The 6,214-nt window shown below is 40.2% G+C and overlaps 1 pseudogene; it reads left to right on the top strand.

Moving 5' to 3' along the window:
• The window catches only part of LOC110031250, an 18,019-nt pseudogene extending 15,986 nt beyond the window's left edge, over window positions 1-2,033 (top strand).
• Window positions 2,034-6,214: the final 4,181 nt, after the last annotated feature.

Genomic DNA, 6,214 nt, shown 5'->3' on the forward strand with positions numbered 1-6,214 from the left:
TACCTATAAATGTCCGATACCTAAAAACTTATTGCCCACCCTGATGCCGCCTTCCTCCGCTTGCCTCTGCTTGCTTTGAAACTTTGAAAATTTCATTGTTTTAGGGTTATCTATGTGTCCAAATGTCTATGACTGGGTCCAAACTTTGTAATTAACCTCATTATAATGAAAATTTTGAGAAGATTTTTGAACTTTACACGTTCTCTTTTCTATTTTCGAACTTAAATACCCTACTATATCAAATGAAACTCACACATAAAATGAATAATCCTTTTCAGCAAAACAAACTAAAATTTACTTTAATGAATACTTTGTTTTGTTCTTTTTCATGCCAAGATTCGGCCCACTGATGTTTTCTTTCTGTAGTCTGCAGAAAAATGTCAGGACAGAGGCTGATCTTTGCCTTCCAGGACAGCTGGAACCTCACACTAAATGAAGAGATGGCGCCACAAGGAGGTGTCATAGATTTCAATGTAGATTTCAACCAGGTTGATATGGACTATGAGGGTCCTCTAATGGACGTAGTCAGCAATAAAGGAGGGACTGCTTCACTGTTGAGGGTGACCACTCAAGACAATGTGTCACGCAAACGTAAAAATGTGATAGCGGAACAAGATCCGATGGAGGGGCCCAGCCGTCTACCCTCCATGGTGGCTACTCCAACAAGGGGCCTGATAATGGCTGATGAAGAGAAAATACCTTTCGCTTCGTTGCGAAGAACTCAACGAAGAAATGCCGACCGGAAAAAGCACTAAAAGAAACAGAGAACCTTTCTGCGATAGGAACACAAGCGCCAGAGAGACGTGAGCAGTTTTCTTACCACGATTCCTGAAGGACATATTTATGACCCAGATCTGAGAGAAAATTTTGCTAGCCTACCCACTACAGATGAAGAGTCAGGATTTGTGACAGAATCAAATATGCTCTCAGTTCAGGATATCTCATGCAGAGGTTGCCCAACATGCAACGTTGAGGTACCAGCCAGGACATCAGTCACGGGCGCATTTGTAGAATGCCCGGATTGCAACGTTCTGCATCTACAGCATTTCAGTACATTAGAAGAATACACTTCAAGCACCAACGAGTTTCAGACTCCAGACTTCCTGGAAAATGAACCGTATGTCCCACTGGGGACGGATTAACACGCACCATGGAGCCCAGGATCATACACCCCACTAGAGGCTGAATCTCATATCCCGGAACAACCAACACCAGTTTGGGTTCCCGTCGAGGCCCGGAGGAAGGAATGCCCACGGCAGCTGCCAACCCCTGGTATGGTAGAATACTACAAGATAAGCAAAGTAAATAAAAGAGAATTCGAGTTCTATGAAGAGGTTCAGGGAAAGTTTATCAACATATTGGAGGGCTTGGAGCTATATACCAAGGTTTTCTCTGAAACTGATGAAAGAAGCATTTTGGACTGTATCTTCGATCTAAGAGATAGAGGTCGAGCGGGCCTTCTCATGGAGAGAACATATCCCGAGCCGAAGAAATGGATGCGGGGAAAGGGAAGAATCACTATCCAATGCGACTGTTGCTACAATTTTACGAACGACAGACAAGGAAATTTGCCTGGGATCCTCAGATACGACCAAGTGGATCCGTTGACACCAATGATAAAATGGATGATCAAGAGAATGGTTAAGTTGAATATTCTACCCGGTACTTGCATTCCTGACAGTTGCATCAACAACATTTATTAAGAAGGTGACTTCATTCCCCCACACATCGACCATCATGATTTTGTGAGGCCTTTCTGCACGGTCTCGTTCATGAGTAAGAGCAAAATTCTATTTGGAAAAGAAATCGATGTTGTCGGCCCTGGTGAATTCAGAGGAGCTGTGGAGATTCCTGTTCCAGTTGGTTCAATACTTGTTCTCAAGGGCAATGGTGCAGACATTGTCAAGCACTGTATCCCAGAAGTACGACACCGTAGGGTGTCTGTGACCTTCTGCAGAATGGATGACAGTAAAATACCATATGGATTCGAGCAAGACCCAGAATTAGAGGAGTTGTTTCCTTACGAGCTATGAGAAGGTTGTACCTCAAAGTACATGCAAAGGGAACTCTTATCTTGGAGCATGACTTAGAAGGTCTGCTTGATCAGGAGCTCAATATACCAGGCACAGAGGGTTCACTTTCTTTTAACAACATGACATGTATCTAATATATTTAGTCTATGATGTACTCATATCATGAGAGGGTTCTCAGTGTATTTCAGCATGGATTACATGATGTACCTTTTTAGGCATTAGCCTATGTTTGATCTGTAGCATCTTTATTGAAACAATTTAATGGAAATTACTCTCAAATTGTGCCTTTTTTTCAATTGCCTTTTTGTGCGATGGATGAAAGCCGCGAACCATGCGATGATTCAGAATTCCAATGAATAAAAAACGAAACAACAAATTTTCAACAATAAATAAAACATAAATGAAAAATAATCATTAATGAGTGAATAACAAAACAAATTTATTTTTAAATCAACCAATTAAAATTAAAATTTTAAAAACACATTTTGAAAAATTAAATTATGATAAAAACAACAAGAAAATAAAACAGACCTGTTGAGTAGATTCTTCTGTCCTCAGAATTTCCTACTCTTCGTGCACGTAGGACAACCATCGTTATCTACACTAACTCTATGCACATGCTCACAGAATTTCACATTCTGCACAAAAACTCACAACGCTTTACAAATCTCCTTCAACAAGGGCTTTTCTCACATGACACATTTCTATAAATTCAACGCTACCAACCCTCTTTCGAGATTTGACCTACATTTCAATTATCATTTCTAAATCAGTCCTACACTTCTGAGTCATTACATTCGAGGTCGGTCCTTCCATTCCGACACTATCTTTTGAGAATTGACTTACATTTCAATTCTCATTTCTGAATCAGTCCTACACTTCTAATTCATTAGATTCGAGGTCGGTCCTTCCATTCCGACACTATCTTTTGAGAATTGACTTACATTTCAATTCTCATTTCTGAATCAGTCCTACACTTCTAATTCATTAGATTCGAGGTCGGTCCTTCCATTCCGACACTTGAGAATTGACCCACATTTCAATTCTCACTTCTGAATCAGTCCTACACTTCTGATTCATTACATTCGAGGTCGGTCCTTCCATTCAGACACTCTCTTTTGAGAATTGACCTACATTTCAATTCTCACTTCTGAATCATTCATACACTTTTGATTCATTACATTCAAGGTCGTTCCTTACATTCTGACACTTTCTTTTGAGAATTGACTAACATTTCCATTCTCATTCCTAAATTAGTCCTACATTTCTGATTAATTACATCCGACGTCGGTCCTTACACTCCGACTCTCTCTCTCTCTTTTTGAATTGATACCTGAATTTCAATTCCCACCTCAGAGTCAACACTTACATTCTGACTCCCATCCTTTATAAATACCTTATAAATACCTGAAATTATACCTGAAATTTCATAACTCAAAATTCACTCTCCGATCCCTAACGAGAGTCTGTACTCCTTGTTTTCAACCAGACGATCACCTGCTAAATCCCCGACAGAAACGAATCACACACACAACTCTAAACATACTTCCAGGTCTGTTGACTTAGGAGTTTGTATTGGTTTTTTTTTATCTCATCGGTCAACGCCAATACGCGTGGTGCACTTACCCAACACACCACACCTATTGGGGGTCCATTTGTTGGCCTCATTTTTTGTTGAGGTTTAGTGTTTTTTTTCTTCTTTGGTAGCCTAAGGTCTAGCCATAAGATTTTCCTATTCATGGAACCCTCACCATTAGAAATTCCAAATTCTTCTCTACTCAGCTTGAAGTTCCATATGTTGCTCTCAACCTCTAAATACTTAGTAGGTAGGGTCACTGTGGGGGAAACTCAAGATGAGTCACCCTTAGGATTGCTGGACCTTTGGGTTTACCTCGGGTGTTAGTCTGGAGCTAAGGCACTCACTACACTTATCTGTACCCAATCACTCACAAGCCTAAACTCAAGTTTCTAGCCTAGATCCCTTTATTTTTTAGGATACTCATGTAGATGGTCCCCTAAACAACAAGCCTAAACTCAAGTTTCTAGCCTAGATCTATTTATTTTTTAGGATACTCATGTAGATAGTCCCCTAAACCTACTAGCCCTAGGGCTATGGTTTAGCTAAGACCACTATGTAGAGGACCCAAAATGGGATTTCCATTGTTCCATGGCTTATTGGTGATGGTTGGTACCTCAAATCTACCAAAATACCCCATCTTGGACTTTTAGCCCAAAAACACCCCAAACTACCAAAATACCCCTCTTGGACCCAAAATTCCAAAAATTTCAAAAATTCCAAAAAATTTCCAGAAAATTCAAATAAATCATAATATTCCAATAAATCATAATTTTCTCAATTTCATTTTTCTCAACTACCACATGACCAAATTTGGCCAATTTGACCATTTTTAACAAAAATCCCCAAATTTCCCCAAATCCAACTTAAATGTCCATCAATTTGATATCAATTGACCCCAATTCCAACACTAAACTCAAAGTCACTTTTTATATGACCAGACTAAACCAAGTCTTAGCTTAATTGGCCCATGATTTGAGCCCAATTTTGATTTAGGTCAAAACCCCAATTTTGACCATATGACCTAATCTCACCAAATTGAACCCATAGCCTAGTCAATTGACACCAATTAATGTTGCAAAATCTTGATAGAATTCCTATACATCAGAATCAACCATCAATTGACCTTGGTGAAGCCTCAAATCCATTTGATTTTGGCCTAAATCCAAAATTCCAAATTTAGCCCCATATTGGCTAAGTCCCCAAATTTCACCCAATTGATTTCCTTAACCTCCAAATTGGTATCCAATTCATGTTGGAACTCTTCATGAGGTCCCTATTGACCATTTACAACAATCAATTTGGACCTAGCCCAACATGACCAAATTGATTAAAGTTCAAAATTCCCTGAAATTGACCTACCAATTGAACTCAAAATCTCTTCAACCCTTCACCAAAAACTTCATAACAATCATCTACACAATTTTGATCAATCAATTGGGTCAAATGAAATGACTAACCTAGCCCAAACCCAAGATTTGGTCATTTGCACTCACTTGGACCCTTTCACCAAAATTGACTTAACCATGTCTAAGCCACCAAAGTAATGATTTCACAGCCACAAAAACCTTCCTAAAGACAATGCTAAATCCTCCTAAAATCACCATGAAAATCTATGGACCAATGGATCCACAAATTAAGGGATTTCAACCCATTTTTGGACCAAACTTGAAATATCTCCAACATCATCACTTACCCTTGGGAGCTAATCATCATTAGCCGTCCCTGACTTCCCTGAGCCAAGAGGTGACCAATGCCTGGCCGACCGGCCACCTTGGTGGCTGGAAAATGGCCAAAACCATGCCTAAGATAAGGGATTTTCACCCAATTCAAACCCAAAGGCCAAATCAGCCCAGCTGCTCATTGGAGCTCCTCTGCTCTCCACCTAAGCACCACAATTCACCCAAACTTATGCCCTGAGAGCCACCCCATGGCCATTTTTATAAAAAATGTAAAAACTCACCTCCCACGGCCATGGGAGGTGTGCTAAAATTTTCCTAGAGAGGCCTCTCCAAACTTCACACAAAGCTTCCCTAAGATCCCCTCAGTGCATTCCAACCCTTTTCCCCCACCATTTCCCATTGCCGGAGCTCAATTTCGAGCTTGAAACCTTGTCGAAAATAAGGACAGAACCCAATACACCTCCACACTCCACCAAACTTCAATTCCTTGTGCCCACACCTTCACAACAGCAAGAGAAGATAAAGCCCCATCAAATTACCCTCTGAGATAGCCTCCACTATAGCTCTAGACCAACACCTGAAATCGAGCTTGGTCGAATCCATACCTAGGCCTTACACCAAGACCAGGGACTCAATCCCTAGCCTTCTCGGACCCCAACGAACGTGTCGAACATCTCTGATTGAAGCCTTCCTCCTGAGCTTATTTTGATTCTCCATCTACTTAGGCTTGATTGCATGAATTTCCAATACCATAGTCTCCAGTACAGACATAGTATTTTCAATTTTGTTGATTTTCTCGGATAGGATTTTCTCTGATATCGCTTCAATATTAATGGCTAAGAAACTGTTATACATCACTTGTTCACTTTGACTAATGAATTTCTTTTTCATGGTATCTTCCTTCTTCTTCAAATTCATCTCCC

This window comes from Phalaenopsis equestris, unplaced genomic scaffold (genome assembly GCF_001263595.1).
Source record: "Phalaenopsis equestris unplaced genomic scaffold, ASM126359v1 Scaffold000799, whole genome shotgun sequence".
Taxonomy (NCBI): domain Eukaryota; kingdom Viridiplantae; phylum Streptophyta; class Magnoliopsida; order Asparagales; family Orchidaceae; genus Phalaenopsis; species Phalaenopsis equestris.